The 18,970-nt window shown below is 36.0% G+C and overlaps 1 long non-coding RNA gene across 1 annotated transcript in view; it reads left to right on the top strand.

Moving 5' to 3' along the window:
- Positions 1-1,217: 1,217 nt before the first annotated feature.
- The window catches only part of LOC103092883 (uncharacterized), a 105,590-nt gene continuing 87,837 nt past the window's right edge, over positions 1,218-18,970 (top strand). Inside the window, exon 1 of the long non-coding RNA XR_008917764.1 lies at positions 1,218-1,340. This is a non-coding gene — a long non-coding RNA (uncharacterized LOC103092883). The remainder of the gene's footprint in view (positions 1,341-18,970) is intronic.

Here is an 18,970-nt window from a genome sequence, read left to right on the forward strand (position 1 = left end):
AGAGAGTGAGAGACAGACAGATACACATAGTCAGAGACAAAGAGAGAGAGAGTCAGAAAGAAAGAGAGGGAGACAGAGAGAGAGGGAGACAGACACACAGAGGAAAGAGAGAGAGAGAGAGAAGCTGATGTTTCATGAGATGAAAAGAAATATAACCTTGCCCTTTTCTTTTACACTTCTCTCACTCATATTCAGATATAACATTTTCAGTTATCTCTGAAATATTTACAGATGGTTCAAAATTAGCTGTTGATTAGAAAACTGTCTTCCATAATTAAGTGTTGGCTCATGAGGAAAATATGCAAAAGTCATTTAATATAGATGCGTTTTAGTATGCTGGGTTGTTTCTGGCTCACACTTAAAAATCCTCATTGCTGTTTTGTCAGGCTTATTATTTCATAGACTTACGGAACATCTGGTGAGTAAACAATCTTAACATATATAATTTGTAATGGTTCTGCTATAGTCAGAGAGTTACCCAGGACACTGAAAAGGTAAGCTGACTTGCTCAGTGTCACATAGATACCATCTATCAGGGATGTGTGTGTGTGTGTGTGTGTGAAAATGCTCCCTTAGCTACCTGAGCACTGATCCTTAAGAAATCTGGAAGTTGATGGTTCTCGAAGCCAAGTCTTCATCATACTGAGGCTGGCTCTCTATGCATAATGTCAAGATATACTGTAAAAATTATCTAAAAATAGGAAAAGATTATCTTTTGGGAATAATTGTAATTTCTAATATATGATGGAATTAGAAAATCCTTGCAGAGTGTATAACATTTTGTATCATTCTTATTATTCTCATCATCAGGGTTCACACAGAGTAAACACCTCATTGTTATGACCTTCAAGGTTCCCTGAAATTATACCATAAGATCACCATTCCTAAACACATGATAGAATAAGACAATCTGCAACATATTTCTTGAAAGTAAAATACAATCAAGTATGTCTAAAGAGGCAAAATGCCCCATATTATCTTTAAAAAGAAAAAGAAACTCATTGAGGAAGATTTGACATAATAAGCACCTTGAATTTCAAAGTTAGAAAGGATCTCAGAGATTTCATGGAGAATAGCACTTCATTTTACATGTGAGTAAGCCTTATTTGTAATGCAAAACAAAGTTTCACTTTACAAAAGATTTGCTTCAAATAATGAACATTCCTTTGGAGATTGGTTACAATTTGATTACACAAAACTTTTCAGGAAACATGTATTATATGACCTGGAAGAACACCAACAATAAGAATTTTAAACCTCACAACAATAATGATTTCAAGAATTATAGCCTAGATGCGTTTCCATAAGGGATGTACAAAGCCTGTTGCTATATTTTCAAGGTAAGCTTATATATCTCAAAAATCAGCTATCAGTATAAATCAGAGCTTGACTTATTTTTTTTTGTTGATTGTCTAAACATTAATAATGCAGATAAAGTATTAAAATATTTGTGATTTGATATTTCTTGTATCATTTCAGTTGTGTTCAGTTCTTTGTGATCCCATTTGGGGTTTTCATGGCAAAGATAATGGAGTGTTTTGTTATTTCCCTCTCCAGTTCATCTGACAGCTGAGGAAACTGAGGCAAATAGGGTTCAAAGACTTGCTTGGAGTCACCCAGCTACTAAGGGTCTGAGGCTGCATTAGAATTTGGGAAAATGAGTCCTTCTGACTATAGGACTGGTGGCACTTTACTCGTTGTGCCATGTCACTCCCCCTACCCCAGACACAAATGTGTATACATGTATAGATTTTCTACCCTCCCCTAAAAACCTGATTGTTATCAGCACACCCCATATTGCCCTGAAAGTATTGCTTGAGCATAGCAGTAGTAAAGTACAGTAGGAGGCTCAGGAAATGGTCATTACCAGATTGGAGGCCTGATGACTGAATTCTAATAACAATAGTAATAATAATGATAATAATGTACAGTATTTATATATTGCTTTAAGATTTGTAAAATGTTTTCTACTCATTATCCCATTTAAACCTCATAACATCTCTGGATTCCTTTAAAAAGAATTTTTTTTTCAAATATATGAATTCTTAAGCACCAGCTTTGTGGCAGTATCAGACCTTAGGAAGATGAAGATGAAATAAAACTCTATCCTTGACCTCAAGGGGCTTACAATTTTAACAGGAGTTATATCAATATATCAATATTTTCCTCTGTTTCTAAGTCCTCTCTTACAGAGGTTATAGAGACTCCCTGCTTATTTAAGAGCAGAGAAGCTTGAAGTTACAGTTATAGATCTTAGAACTATGTTAACATTTCATGAAGAAATATTATAAATATAATGGGATGACCTGAGAGGTTTTTAGAGACTCAAATGCATAAAGATATAGAGGAACCCTAGCTGGAGAAGCAAGATTTCCTGAGAGAGAAACAAGAGGCAGCAGATTCCAGGAGGGTCAAACTATCAACACTTTGGTCATTTTCATCTTTTCAGAGAGTAGTAGAAGTAGCTCAAGACCCCATGCCCAAGAATTCCTGGAAGAGCAGCACCTTCCAGGTAACATTCCCCTATAGCCACTGGCCAGAGGAAAAGATCTCTACTGATGGTGTCTAGCTACTACCTTTGTGGTGTAATCCCTCCTCGGCAGACATAACTACTGAAGAACAGGAAAGGAAAGCTTCCCTAGACAAATCTTTGGTTGAGAATGGGAGCTCTTAGAAATCAGAAACTATCTGGTTTCTCTATTTGCATCCATAGCTCTTAGCACAATGCTCTGCTCATAGTAAGTGCTTCATAAATAGTTTTTCATTCATTCATGAATTATGAAGAATGAGTCTAGAGTCTATTAAGGAGGTTTTGAATGAAACTGAAGACATTATTTTCCTTTTGTGTCTGGAGATGAGCTGGGAAAGACAGAAAGAATGAAGATGGAGGAATCTTCTTTCTGTTTGAAATTGTAACTTTTATCATGTAAAGATGAACAATATTCTTGTGAAGAGTATTTCTTATCCTAAGTGAACTAAATCATATGGGTCCATGGTTTCAGAAATAAAGTCATCCACAGTTCTAGTGAGGGTTGGAATAGACTCTGAATGTGATCTTATAGATAAAATATTATAAATAATTACTAAAGTTTATTAGTTATTTTACTATAATAAATTATGTCCAATAAATCTGTTCTACTTAAAGTTATTTATTTATTTAGATTTTATTATAAATATGTGACAAAATGTGGCTATATGATATATACAAGGTTTTCCAGTTTATCAAATAATGCTTGATAAATTGGAAGAAGGGTCATGAGCTTGGTTAATTAAATGATAGATGTTAAAATTTTAGTAATGAATGATGAAATTTCTAAACATAGCTTTGATTTTCCTAGAATTCAGAATGATTAATTCAGATAGTTAAAAATAGGGATGTGCCAAGTAGCAAACTAATATATGACTTATAAATGATATTGGTGACTTGTGTAAACCTCTTTCATGAAGGCAGTTGTCTTTTTAGCCTTGTCTAAACAAATAAAACAAAGGAGATTATAAATAGTTTTTTAAGTTTTAAAGTCTGTATCAAATTCAATTTAAAATTATAAAATCTTAGAAATGGGAAAAGTCTTTCTAGCTGAAATCTTTTCCTTGAGTTCCTTCCCTTCATCAACCACAGGACATCTCTATAGGTTGTTCTATTCAGTCAAATTAAATCAAAAAACATTTATTAAGTACCCGCTCTTTGCTAGCTACCATGCTAAACACTAGCAACACTAAAGAAATACAAAAATAAATCAACAAAAAATAAACAAGGACAAATAGCACCTGATTTCAAAGGACATGATGACATGCAAACAACTATGTGCAAACAAGAAATATACAGAATAAATTGGAGATAACCACAGAGGGAAGGCACTAGCATTGAGGGAAATGGGGAAAAGCTTCTTTCAGAAGGTTGTTTTTAGCTGGGATAGCCAGAGAAGATGGGAAATGGGAAGGAGAGAGAGAATTCCAGGTCTTGGGGACAGTCAGTGAAAATGGACAGAACAGAGATAGAGTGTCTTTCAAGGAATAGCAAGGTCTCTAGATCACAAACTCAGCATGTCCTTAATTGAACTTATCTTCCCCCATAATTGTCCCCTTCTCCATTTCCCTATTTTTGTTGATGCCAGCTTTTATCTTTCCTCTCCTTCAGGCACAAACTTTGGTTATCTTTGACTACACCATCTCCTTCACTCACTATATGTAATCAGTCGAAACAGACCAGTTCTACCACCTCAATATCTCTCATATCAGTACATGTCTTGCTGCTTGTACCACCCTACAATAAGTCTTCATTATCTCTTTCCTAGATTATTTTATCAGCCTCCTAACTGCTCTCTGCTTCCCATTTTCCCCTTTTCTAATTCCTGTCACAGGCTTGCCAAAATAATCTTCCTAGTACAAAGTTCTGCCAGAGTTACTTTCTTGCTCAGAAACCTTCTGTAGTTCCCAAATTCCTAGAGGATAAAATACAATTGTATTACCCCAGGATATAAGGGGGCCATTAGTTGGCAAAACTGATAAAATGCTGGGTCTGGAGTCAGGAAGATTCATCTTCCAGAGTTCACAACCAGCCTTAGACACTTGAGACTCTTGTCTTAGACTATGTGACTCTTGTCAAGTCACTCATCTTTGTTTGACTCATCTTCCTTATCTGTAAAATGAGCTAAAGATAAAATGACAAATCACTCAATATCTTTGCCAAGAAGACCCCAAATGCAGTCACCAAGTGTTGTACATGAAGGACAGAATTTAAGACCTAACACAGTCTGGCTGAATTGTAGTGAGCAAAAAGGAATAAAATGAAAGGAGGTTGGAAAGATAGATTAGAGCCAAACCAAACAACTCATTTCTCATTTTCATTTGACATTTTCCAGAACTGTATTTTCAGGCAACAAGCTATCATTCTTGTCTCAAACTGTTTCACTCCACATGTCTACTTATTGATATTCATCTGCACTCAAGTAGTTAGATGGTAGAGTGGATAGAATACTGGCCCTAAAATTAGAAGAACTGAATTTATGTCCAGCCTCAGAAACCATCTGGGTCTTGAGAAAGGCATTTACTCTCTTCTCATGTTTCAGGAAATCTCAGTTCCCTCAACTATAAAATGGTAATATACTAATAATAGCACCCATCTTCCATGGTTGATGTCAGGATCAAATTAGATATTTTTTAAAGTGTGTAGCAGAGTGCTTGGCACCCAATAGGTGCTTAATAAATACTGATTCCCTTAAATACTTAAGCCCCTAAAGTACATCTCAGGTGCTACTCTTTTTATGAAGCCTTCTTACCAATATTCCCCATGAAATTCATACCAATCTTTTCCTTTCATAAAAGTCTTTATAACACTTTGTTTAAACTGTTCTTTTGTCCTTATCATTCTCCATCTCTTGAATTTTCTTTACTTGTGTGAATATTTTTCCTTCTCTTTACATGGTAAGTTCCTTGAAGGAAGCTTCGTCCCACCTCGTACTTAGTTAGCATTGTAGATATCAGGTATTTACTATTTTTCAGTCAAATTGAAGTTCATCCAATTCAGTTTCCCTTCCAACTAGCCTACTCTGGTTATTAATGTGGCACCTCATTTATCAGTCACTTTGGCAAACACTAGATATATAGTATTATTCTACATAAATGAGCTTTTCATAAAACTGAAGCTTACCCTACAAGACACCAAACATTTACAACATAATCACTTTTTAAAAAATATTTTAAAAAATATGTAGAAACTATTTTTGACAATTGTTTTCTGACTTTTTGCAATTCATATTCTCTCTCTCCTTCTTTCTGCCCTCTCCAAGGCAGTAAATGGCGGTTTGATTTAGATTATAAGTGTTTTCATGCGATACATATTTCCCTATTCCCCATGCCAAGACAGAAGACAAATAAATATTACATATACAATAAAAAAAACTAATGAAAGAAATAAAGTGAAAGATGTGTGCTTTTGAACTGCAATCAGATTCCAACAGAGTTCCTTCTTTGGCTATGGATTGTATTTTTATCATGGGACTCTTGGGGCTATATAGGGACCTTATTTTGCTGATAATAGTTTAATCCTTCACAGTTGATCATCATATAATATTTCTGTTATTATAAAACACTTTAATGGAAATCTCACTAAAATCAATTACTCATTTCCCTACTTCTTTAAGCAAAGGACATAATATTATCTTATCCATAAAATTTGGGTTTATTATAGAATGTAAATTCCTTGAGAACAGAGATTGTTTTATTCTTGGTTTTTGTATCTCTTTTAACAGCCCCTGAAACAGTAAAATGGAGGGTGTTTAATAAATTAATTTATGTTTGTTGACTGAATATATAATGGGATGTAAGAATTAGAGGCACAGACAAACGAGGGCTAGACCTAGAGTCAGAAGAGACCAACTATAACAACTATAGTTAGCTTCATGTGAAAACTGAGGGTTGTGAAAGGCCACTGACATTCAATTACCTTTGGACATAGTGATAATCACTAATAGGTTTAAACCTCAAAGGGATGAAAGAAAGAGGGAAAGTGATGAATATCTAAAAAATACGTATTGTAGCTCTTTTTTGTACAGGTAAAGAATTAGAAACTAAAGGTTGTCCTTCAGTTAAGAAATACTTCATAAATTATAATATATGAATGTAATGGATTATTATTGTTTATTAAGAACTTTAAATGGGATGATTTCAGAGAAACCTGAGATTTGTATGAATTTATATTGACTAAGAAGAACAATTTATACAAAACCAATGAATAGACCAACTATGACTCCAAAATGCAGATGATGATGAATGCTATCCACCTCCTGATGCAAAGATGATGGATTCAGGATGCAGAGTGAGACACGTAATTTTGGGCATGGCCACATGAGTCTTTGTTTTGCTTAACTATGCATATTTGCTATATGATTCTTTTTTTTCTTTTCAAGCAATCGAGAGATTCTCTTTGTCATGTATAACCCTCCCTGTCTGCTTTACAATGTATAGGGAAATACTGATTTACTGGGTATTTGTAAAATTCAGGATGTTTTAAAAAGGAAAAAAAAAGGAAAATACCCCCAAATATATGTAATATACATGTATGTGTATATATATGCACACATACAAACATATATATATGTATATTACTCTAAATGCTAAAAAACCTTTTTAACAGAGTAGGTAGGAGTAGAGAAGGATGGAAATGTGTATAAAGAAATACAAATTAAAGCTGTGAGCTGGAGGCAAGACTCATTGATCCAAAGCCATGACCATACTATACTATAATGACTATTGAAGCCATTTTAGAAATAGCTGAAAAGGGAAATAATGGACCAAACTAGAGCACTTAAATTATTCCTGAGGAGATAGGGGTGACAAATTGAGGCCACAAAGTACACATTGTTATTCCATTTACTATTGAGAATATGGGGAAGCAAGGTGATACAATAGAGAGCCAGGCTTGGAGTCAGGAAGACCTGATTTCAAACCTGGCCTCATATACTAGTTGTGTGACCCTGGACAAGTCACTGAATCATATTTGCCCCAGTTTCTTCATCTGTGAAAGAGCTGAATTACGAAATGACAAAACCACTCCAATGGTCATGAAGAGTCAGACATGACTAAAAAAATGACTGAACAACAATTGGGATTATACTTTATCCCATGTATTCAAGAGTTTACAATCTAGCTGAAGAATTTATAAATGCAGAATCGAAGCAATTATAACATTTTTTGGCAGAGTTCTTCACTGTTGAGAGACCTGGTTTGGGGTCTCTATTCTAACATTGACCTTGGGTCAATCACTTGGCTCTTCCTGGGTCTCATTTTCCTCACTTCTTAAGTGAGAGTAGGTAAATAGAGCCAACTATCTTGAAAATTCATTGTGTCTCTGAAATTCTATGATGGGAGTAACTATTTCTGTTGAAAACACTATCTTGAGAACTAATATCTTGTTCCTTCTCATCTTTTAGGCTTTATCAGTCAGTCACCAGCATAGTTTACTAAGAGAAGATTGTGATAAGGCTGGTGTGTTGTCTTCCATGATAGTAGTGCTTTGAATATAGAAGGTAATGGGCTTCCTAGCTACCTGTCTCTGCCTAGGGGCATTCACATGTGAATTTGCTGCACTCCTGGGACAGGAGTAGAGTTTCTACCTTTATGGTCAAGCTTATTGGCTAGATAATTGCAGTTTAATATTTTAAAAGCAATTCTTGACTTCTCAATGGGTTGGAAGGAGGTGGGGAGAGAGAAATTTTGGAACCAAATGTAAAAATAAAAATTGAATACTATCTCATGTGCTGGTGGTACTAAACTGGTCATGACTCTAAAGAGAGATGGATGGATAGAGGGATAGATATAGATATAAATAGATGGATTGATAGATAGGACATCAAGAAAACAAAGGAAAAAGCCCTAAGTGGGGCAAAATAAGTGGGTGTTTAGAATCAAAGGCAAACCATCATTTTGAAAGCCATACTTACTTTATTCTCAACTAAACAAGGGATTCTGTATCCTTGAATCAAGCCTTATTCTCTCACTGTAGCTGGATCTGAGTATCTTTTTAGGAAGTCAGAGGTTTGCTGCATGTAGATTAAAACAAAACAAAACAAAACAAAACCTGAAGCCTAAGCCATGTTGTCTAAATAGAACTTCTTTCCAATTTCCTGTGAATAAGGGGACATTCTGATGACTTTTCAGTCTTTCATCATACTACATCCTTACCCTTATGCAGTTTCATTTGCCACAATATCTTTTTTTCTGTTTGTTGTTCAGTCATTTTTTTTAGTCTTACTCTTTGTGACCCCATTTTGGGGTTTCCTTGGCAAAGATACTGTAGTGGTTTGCCATTTCCTTTTCAGCTCATTTTGACAGATGAGGAAATTAAGGTAAATAGGGTTCAGTGCCTTGCCCAGGGTCACACAGTTAATAAGGATTTGAGGCTGGATTTGATCTCAGGAAGATGAGTCTTCCTGACTCCAGGCATGGCACTGTATGTACTGTGTTACCTGGCTGCCCCTATTTTTTAGCAACATACATTGCTCATTTTTAGCTCTTGCCATGTGCACACCTAAGTCTCTTCAGTTTGATCATTATCTCACTGGCTTAGAAAAGCTCCTTAGCTTAGAGCCCCCAACACCTCCTTCCCTTGGTCCCCTTCTAGATCTTAATAAATACATCCTAAAAATCTGTCTTGGCCAAGAAATCTTCAAATTGGCCTCTCAACAGTTTTTCACTTTCCTCTTTTGTCTTTTTGTTGCTCTAATGCTTATTATTCTGGGTTATAAAAACTTTGTTCTTGTCCTCTCTGGAAACTCAGACTTCTTGGAGTGTTTAGTTTAAGGAATAATTACCCAGATTTTAAGAACAAGTGACTGGGCATTGCTGGTTTTATGGAATTCTGGATTGGATAAGGGCAATGAATGAAATCTTACTCAATTCTCCTGACCTTCTGCTAGTCTAATGGATCTTTGTTGTTCCTGCCTTTGACCTCTCTGATTCTTGGAAACCATGTGGGAGTGTCTCATGGTAGTCAGAAGGGATCCAAGTAACATATGGTGAAAGTGAGTCAGAATTAGGGCAACAATGACTGTGTTGCCACAAAATTCGCAAGTGCCAAAGAAACTGCAAAGCTTAAGAGCATATTATGTTACTGCGAAATCTACAGTAGTAATGCTGCCTTTGTGGTTAAAACCCATGACCTTCCTAGATGTAGAAAATGAACAATAATTTCAGAGATGAAAAGAAAGTAATAGAGCATTACAGAGATTTGCATTTCCAAGTCTGCTGGTTTCTGCATACATCTCTGTTTTTGTATAGCCCTGGTGAGGCTTTGGTATATACTGTGCTAAAAACTGAGATTATCTCAAATTCCTCTGTGTTGCATTCAGGACAGATGGTATGGTAAAGAGAGTGTAGGAAAGGAAAAGGGGAAAAGGCATAATTTAAATAATACTAAAGAAAGATTAATTCATTAATCGATAAACCTTTATTGATCACCCACTTTATAAGGCAGCTAGGTGGCACAGTGGAAACTAGACCTGGAGTCAGGAAGACTTGAATTCAACTATGGCCTCAGACCCTTACTAAGCTGTGTGACCCTGGGAAAGTCACTTAACCCTGCTTACCTCAATTCTTCATCTGTAAAATGAATTGGAGAAGGAAATGGCAAACCACTCCAGTTTCTTTCCCAAGAAAACCCCAAATGTGTTCAGAGTCAGACATGACTGAAAAATGACTAAAGGAAAAAAAAAGAAAAGCTTGTAAAAGGCACTGTTATTTTAGCAATTATTTCATAAAGGACAAAAAAATTACAGATGCCTTTTATCTTTTACCATAATTATTTCCTTATATACCTCTCCCTTACACTGAACTCTTTCTTATAAGAAAGAAAATGATCTAAACAGAACCTACTCACAAAATAATTCTGTCTAAAAGCCCTAGCAGCATTATATTCCCATAGGTCTCCACTTTTCTACCAAGGGAAGGGAAGTATCTATCATTGATCAATCCTCTAGGACCATGACTTATAGTTTTACTGTCTTTTAATGTTTTCATTCATTTCATTTTAGTTATTGTACACAGTATTATAAGCCACTTTTTAAAGAAACTGTTTGCCTTGGAGAGTCAAACTTGTGTCTAGAAGCCTTTGAGACTTAAACTATGGGGGGAAAAAGTAAAAGGTAAAATCCAGGCTCAAAATGTAGTAGGATGGATTTTATTTAGCCACTGGAAAGAATTCACTACATTGAATGGTTGATAGAAATTGGAACATTTTCCCCAAAACTATTTTATGTGTGTAGACATTTTATAAGGAGAAAGTTCTCCGTATGGGTCATTATCTGTGTTTTTTCTCTTATCTCAGAAAAGAGGCCACACCCCAAGGGAGGGGAAATCAGTCAGAAGACAACCGAAAAGGTCAATAAATGTGCCAGGGGCTGAGGGATGAGTCCAAGTGGTTCACACAGATAAAGCCCTGGGACATTCTGTTCCCTCTCATGTAGCTAGCCAGAGGTAGCATATCAGGAACAAGAAGAATTAGCAGCTCTGTTTTCTGAAGTTGTTGGGGTAAGGAAGAAAGAGACTATGCTAAGAGCTGTATTCAAATCAACTTGAAATATTTGTTCATGGTTAATTTGCTAGCACTCTGCCTCCTTTGTTGTTCATAAGCCTTTGGAATATCCAGATACTGAAGTCAATTTAGTGCAATGCAATTCAGAACTATTCAGAGTCTATGATACGAGAGGCAAATAACTAAATTCTATGATCTTTTTACAATAATTAAAAAACCCGTACAATCTCGGGGGAAAGATTTTTTTTACCCCATCAAATATTAATCAATCACTTGTTAATGTCTGATTTTATGCTTGGAACTGTGAATATGAGGACTGCCTTTCAATCCCCCCAAAATAGGGTAAACATGGTCTGACCAAAGGTATTTCTTTTTATACTCATTCAAAATACAGTTTTGAAAAATCTAGAAATACTCAGAAAACCTGTTATGTGTATTTGCTATATCCAAAAAGAAAGAAGAGAAACAGAGATGATGAGGGGCAACAAGGCGAGAGAGACACATAGAGAGACAGGACACAAAGAAATAGACAGAGGTAGAGATGCACACACATATACAAAGAGTGAGAGAAATGAAGACATTTTATGTGAATTCTCCTTTGGTCTCCAGAAAGAGAAAGGAGAAGGAAGAGACACAGAAAAATAGTTTCTGAGTTCTTTTTTAGTAGAGGGGATGGGGAAGGAGAGAAGAGAAAAGACAGGGAGATTTACAGACAAACAATTAATCAACATAGAAGTATTTATAAGAACCTAGTATGTGTCAGGCATTGACTTAGGCACAGGAAACTTACAACTGCAAAGATGGAACAATACAGTTTTCAGAGCATGGGAAGGGAAGCTGCTAGGTCTAATGATGCTGGGACCAAGTTGAATTTTAAGAGCTGAACAAAAAGTTTACATTTTGTTGTAACAGACAATAGGAAGCCTGTGGAGTTGCTTAAATAAGGGAGTCTCGTGGTCAGTTCTGAATTTAGGGAAAATTATTTTGGTAGCAGTTTTTAGAAAGGAGTGGAATGGGGAGAGAATTGAGACAGAGATGATAGCATTTAGGCAGCTACTGCACTAATCTTGGCAGGATCTGTATACAAACAGAGACAGAGAGAGGAAAGAGAGATAGGGAGACAGAGACAGCCACAAAACAGAGTGCGAAATGGGTGCTATTGTGGTCAGCAGATGAGTACTAGAATGCATTGCCTCCCAGGGAGGGGTCTCAAGGAGCCAAAAAGATGAAGATTTCAGAAAACCTCTGTATTTAAGATGAGATGTAGCTCTTTAGACAAGTCACTTAAACTTTCCATTTTAATTTCCTCATCAGTAAAATGGAGATAACGATAGTACTTATAATTAGTGTTGTTGTGAGGATAATATATAAACATAAACAAATCACTTTGCAAACCTTAAAGTGCTACATCAATCCTAGCAATTATTATTTTTATGGTTTATTCAAGTCTAAGGTCAGATATCAGAGTCCTTCTGGGTAGAATCTATACCTGCTCCTTAGCAATCCTTGAATGTTGGATGCAACATACTGTCTGTATCTCAAGCTGTATACCAGTTTTGAGGTTCAATGAACTAATTTTTCATTTTTCCCCTGAAGGATAAATCAATGCTGAATCAAAAGGTCCATGTTCGTTAGCAGAAAACCAGTGTCTCAATCCAGCCAACATTTCATTGGCTGTCATCATTGCAGAGACTTTTTGTTCTGGTTAGATCTAGATTGGGGAAAAGGAAATTTTCACGTCTCCCATTTCAAGGAGATGTTAGAAATATATAATTGCTATAGAAGGCTGAGTAGTCAGGTTCTTAGAAATATCTTTGACAGGTACTGTGCAGATGGCTAATGAATTGGGCTGAGAATAGGAGGTAGATTGAGGTGGATTGCATTAGAGAAATTGCATGTTGCTTTCAATGATCCCAAGCTGTTCACTGAACTAAACACTATATTCTCTCTGTAATACCATATAGCTGAAAAACCTTAAAATCCAGTGATCTCTGGAAGATCCAAAGTGTAGGCATTACAAAAGGCAAGGGAAAAAAAGGCTTGGTAAGCAGATGTAGGTTTGGGGAGAAAAATAAGAATTATAATCAATTTGCAAAATGTTGATTGACTAACAATTTAGGGACTCCTTGACCCCAACCATCTGGTGGTCTAATAAGAGAAAGTCCCTATTGAAGAAGGCATAATATAATTAAACTTTACAAGGGAATGACAAAAAAATAAACTGCTATAACAGCTACTTATTGTCTTTGTATAAAAAGTAGGTTTAGCATAAAAAATAAATTTGTTGTTCTTCAGTTGCATCTGACTCTCTGTGACCCCATTTGGGATTTTCTTGGCAAAGATAGTGGAGTGGTTTGCCATTTCCTTCTCCAGCTCATTTTATAGATGAGAAACGGAGGCAAACAAGATTAGGTGACTTACCCAGGATCACACAGCTACTAAGGGTCTGAAATCAGATTTGAACTCAGAAAGATGAATCTTCATTTTTCTGGGTCTGGCACTCTAACCATTGTGCCACCTAGCTGCCCATATTCTAAATGTTACCTAAATGTTACCTCTACTCTACAGTTGTGTCTAAAGGGAACTCTTAATATCGTAAAGGTATTAGTCACTTCCTCTAGTCTCCTGCCTTTGAACAAGGAATGTTTTCTCTCTTTTAAATGATTCCCCCTTTCTCTACCCATCCCTGTCTGGTGAAAGATGTTACTTATCTATCTTAAGTCTCCACCAAATGCTTCTGATTAACTCTGTGCTCTAAGAGGGTCTAAAAAGTTAGAAAAATGAAATCTGTACCTTTTGAAGCTATCAACAATTTCCTTAGTATACTAATATACTTCTTGGCTTTGTTTTGCCTCCTGTCTTTAAGGTACTCCCACACTTACAGGTTTGCCTCTCCCAGGAGAGGATTCCAGCCTTTTGGGTAGAGAAAATACTCGGATATGGGTTATGACATATTACCAACCACAACTTGTATGTGAGAAGCTTCCACATCCACAACCCGGGCATCATATAAGCCTCCTTGCCCTCTAATTCCTCATATCCAAATGAGTTGCCAAGTGCTTTCAATTCCGCCCTTGTACCATCTTGCCTGTAGAGCCTTTTATCTCCTCTGACACAACCACCACCTTAGCTCAGGCATGTACTTTCCAAGCCACTAAACTCTGGGCTCCCTATTGCTTCCAGGATCAAACATCAAGTGTTCTGTTTGGTTCTTCAGGTCTTTTGTAACCTGGTCCCACTGGTCCAATGACACTGGATTTCTTGCTGTTCCTTGCACAAGATATTGCAACTCTTTACTCTGGGCAATTTTATTGGCTACCTCACCTCTGGAAAGCTCTCCTTCTTCATCCCTGTCTCCTGACTAACTAGGATTCTGTCAAGTCTCAGCTAAAATCTCTTCTATGACAAGCCTTTCTGGATTCCCCTTAATTTTAGTGACTTCCCTCTGGAATTATCGCCAATTTTCCATGCATGCATCTTGTTTGCACATAGTCATTTGCATGGAGTTCCCCTCATTAGTCTGTGAACTAGAGCAGGCACTTATTAATTGCTTTCTAACTTGACTGTCAAGTAACATATTCTAGTGGCACAAATGCCTATATATAAGATACATATCGGCAGCTAGGTGGTAGAGTAGAGAGAACACTAAATTTGGAGTCTGGAAGATTCATCTTCATGAAATCAGAACTGGTCTCATATTTACTTGCTGTGTGATCCTATACAAGTCACTTTGCCCTATTTTTGTCTCAGTTTCCTAATCTGTAAAATGAGCAAGTGAAAGAAATGGCAAACTGCTACATTATCTTTTCAGAAGAAACCCCAAATAGGGTCACAGAGGAAGACGTGACTAAAAATGACAAAAAACAATTCAGAGTAGACAAAAATATTAGAGCTGAAGGCACTAATTTCACTGTTGCAATTAAGTCAACTTCCTTTTTATTTTTTGTACTGATGCTCAAATAACTCATTCTATTTCCTTCATATTGTTAATCCAAATTTTCTGTGTTAAGTCAATATTTTTTCCAAAAAAAATTAATAACTATGACATGAGCTGAGTTTTGATGGAATCTAGAGATTCTATAAGGCAGAAGTAAAAAGAGAAAATTGCTGGCATTGGGGACCCCTTGTGGAGAGGTACAAAGACAGTCTTATATATATATTTTAGAATTAGGAATGTATATTTATATTTATTATGTACACATGCATATATAATTATGAATTATATATTTAGGTCCTTACATATTTAAATGTCTAGATTTATTATGTACATACATGTGTATAGCTTATTTTTAATTTTTCACATTTATAACTCTATATTCATTATGTACATATAGTTATGTATAGCTATGTATATAAAATTTCATTTATGTCTATGCTATATAATATATACATATGTACATATACATATATGAGTGTATTTTTTGCTATATTTCTTCTTTCTACTAGTTTATTTATTTTCTCCTAGAGGCAAAAAGGGGCCCATGGAGCTTCCAATTTCCTGGATTAGTCCTCATTTATGAAGAAAGACAGAATTAATTTCTAATAAAATTCTAGGCCAATTGCTGGAGACATAGAAGAATTTGTTAGAATTTTAATGACAAAAAGGAATTTTGAATTCAGGTTTTTGGCCCTATAGAAAGAAAGCAGAATATGGAATTAGAGAAATTGGACTTAAGCCCAGTGATCAAGGGCAAATTGTGTCAACTTTCTAGGCCTCAACCAGCACATTTATGAGGTGAATTTATTGGATTAGATGATCTCTGTAAACATTTTGTCCTCTAATCTTATGATCCTATGAATATTAGTATTGTAATAAAAACCTTCTTTTAATTTTATTGCAATAAAACTAATCATAATAGACTTTGCTGATGGTAAGATGTTCAGTTTCACGCTAGCTAGCATTCCACTTTTGTTTATGTCAATTCTCCATGATAATAAGTGGATTTCATTATTTCCTGACATATCTTTGGGGCACTCCATCAGTCACCACTCTTAAGCTTTCAAGTCCCTCTGTTCCTGTGATTCTTCCCTTCTCATCTCCCAATTCCCCCTTTTCTGTACGTCATGCTTAAAAAAAATGAACAATTTGAGTTCTTTCCTCTTTTCCCTAATTGGAGTAGCTGTTGGGGCAACAGTGGCTTCATTTTGTATACAAAAAAAGGATAAGATCAGCTCATGGAATTTAGTCTTCAGGGAAAAAAAACAACAACAAAATAACCTACCCTGTCAAGCAGCCCTCAAGTACAGAGAGAATTTAAGGCTCTGGCTGACAGATCAACCAGTCTACCCTAAAGGGACCATGAACAGAAAGTCATAAAATACCTTTAACAACTTGCCCTCAAAGGTTCACATCAGTAGAGGGATAAGGGTTAAGAATTACAGCACCTGAAATTTACAGAAAAGCCCAACCATTCTGATTCCTGGAATCTTTTCTTTCTTATTTCTGATTATGTCTCTCCTTGTCCAATCTGTTTATGACTGTGCTGGAACCTCTTACCATGCTCAGCAGCATAATTTAAAAGCATGACCAACAAATTAAAAGATACTTAAGAAAAGAAGAATTATGAATGCTGTAACAAAGGTTTAGGGTCTCATAAATTTTTCCCTCATATTTTGAGGTCAGGTACAAGATTTTCTTAGGCAATTTTTCACTTCTAATCCTCTTCTAATTTAATGTTCTGATCTGCTAATCCTTTCACCTAGATTTCATAGGACTGAGACTTTTCTTTAGGAATTTTTTTTTTTGTGTGTGTGGAAACAAAACTCCTTTGAAGAGGGCCATTGCAAAACTAGATATGTATATTCACCAATACATATTCTCTTCCTTTTCTCAGATATAGCCAAGCCACTAATTTCCTATTCATAGCCTTGTGTGACAAACTTCATAGCTTTGTTCAAGAAATAATAAATTTAAAAGCTGTTCAAAGCACTCTGAAGTCTGTGATTTCCCCTCTGCTGGACTATACCTAAAGCTCGTATATATCCTTACCAAACACCTTGGAATGAATCACATATTTAGATGTCAGAATTCTTGGGGTGAAAGAAAATTCTAAGAACTATCTAGAATTAGGTCATCTTACTCCTTGGAATCAGGAAGACCTATGCTCAAATCTGGCCTCAGACACTAGTTGTATGGCACTGTTTGCCTTATTTTCCTCATCTATCAAATGAACTGGAGAAGAAAATGGCAAACCACTCCAAGAATGCCCCAAATGGGGCCATGAAGAGACAGATATTCACTGTAGGCAAGGCACTTTTTGCATTTGTAGAGGAAATCCTCTAATAGGAGATATCTATTTTGCTAAAAAAATCAGATGCAAAGTAAAAATAAAATATGCCTCTGTAGATATATACATTCCTAAGCGACACATACATGAATATATTTATAAACATATACATATGTATATATGCATTCATTTACACATATATTCATATATATTATAACTAGAGTTTCTATTACTATAAATTTATTATAACACTCTCATGGAAAGTCAAACTCGCTTTCAAAGAGTTATTTTTGGTGGCAACAGAGCACCCTTGAAAAATTGTCCAAAAAAAGATCTTCATTAGTTCTACTCTATTGCTGTTCAGCAGTGAGCAAAAGTGCAATAGATTCCTCTCTATCCCCATTCCTATCTCTTTTTGTGTGTCTTTGTTTCTGTCTGTTTGTCTGTCTACCCTTCCTCCTCCCTTGTTTCCTCTCATCCCTCATTTGACCAGAGAATGGAAACATACATACACACCCCTCTTTGCTTATTCTATCTCCCTCTGTCTTTTTCTGTCTCTCTCTGCTTCTTTCTTCCTGTCTCTTCTTTCCTTATTGTCCTCATATTCCTTTCCTTTCTCTGTCTTTCCTCTCCTGTTTCTCTCTTTTCTCTTCAACTTTTTTTAGTGTGCAACCAGGAAGTCTATCTTGACTGGCGTCAAAGTAGCTCCTTTCAGCCCCAATAAAGTTAACATAATTCCATGTCATTTAAAAGAAGTCTTAATGATTATATCTTTAGAGTTACTGTTAAGAATCAGGGTCTCAACTTATAGAAGATATTTTTACTAAACCAGAAATATTCCCTAAAGTCTATTTGCTTGGCATTGTGTATTTTAATAGGCTCCTTGTTTACTGGTTTGCTATACTCTGAACAATATTTTTTCCCCTCTTATTTGGTTTCCCATCTGGATGGTTATTTTGATCTCTTTTGCATGACCTAGTATGTAAATGACAAAGTCCTGCCCTAATTGTTCCAATTAGCATATTATTATCCACAAACAGGAACATTTAGAATACCTTATCAGTAATAGAAGACTCCATATTCTATTTGGAGCTCTTGAACATCATTCTCCATAGCATATGATGATTGCAAGTATTTTTTTTCTTTCTATTTGGAAATTTCTTTTCATAATAATTTTAGATGTGGACAAAAAGTGCCAAGAGAAAATGAGTCTTTAAGACTGAGATCAAAATAGCTTTCTGTAAATAGAGAGTCTCCAGGGTACCTTTGTTACAGGTTACAAATGGACTAGAAGTGACTGATTCTTTGAAATGGCCGACTTGAATGCCTTCTGGCTTATCAATATCCTCCTGAAGTGTGCTGTCCAGAGTTGATGGCCTGACGAGGGCAGAACACAGGTGGTTAATGCCTGCTTATTCTAGGAAACATGCCTCTCAGGACAGCCCTCAACTGCTGCTTGGCTTCATCCTTCCCTTCCACTGACCTTCTAGGATGCAAAGAACCAACTGAGAAGAAAACTGCATCCTGGGCACTAGTATTCACAAGCTCTCCTCGGTAGTCTGACGCTTAGACAGAATCTCTGACACCTCCTCAGGGAGCAACTCAGTTGCTCTGATGGGAGTCTATGGCTGTTTGAGGGGCCTTCTCAATTCTATCAAATCTCTTTCCAAGGTCATAGCTTTCATAGAATCTTGTGATAAAGTATAAATATAAT

Source organism: Monodelphis domestica, chromosome 3 (assembly GCF_027887165.1).
Source record: "Monodelphis domestica isolate mMonDom1 chromosome 3, mMonDom1.pri, whole genome shotgun sequence".
NCBI lineage: Eukaryota > Metazoa > Chordata > Mammalia > Didelphimorphia > Didelphidae > Monodelphis > Monodelphis domestica.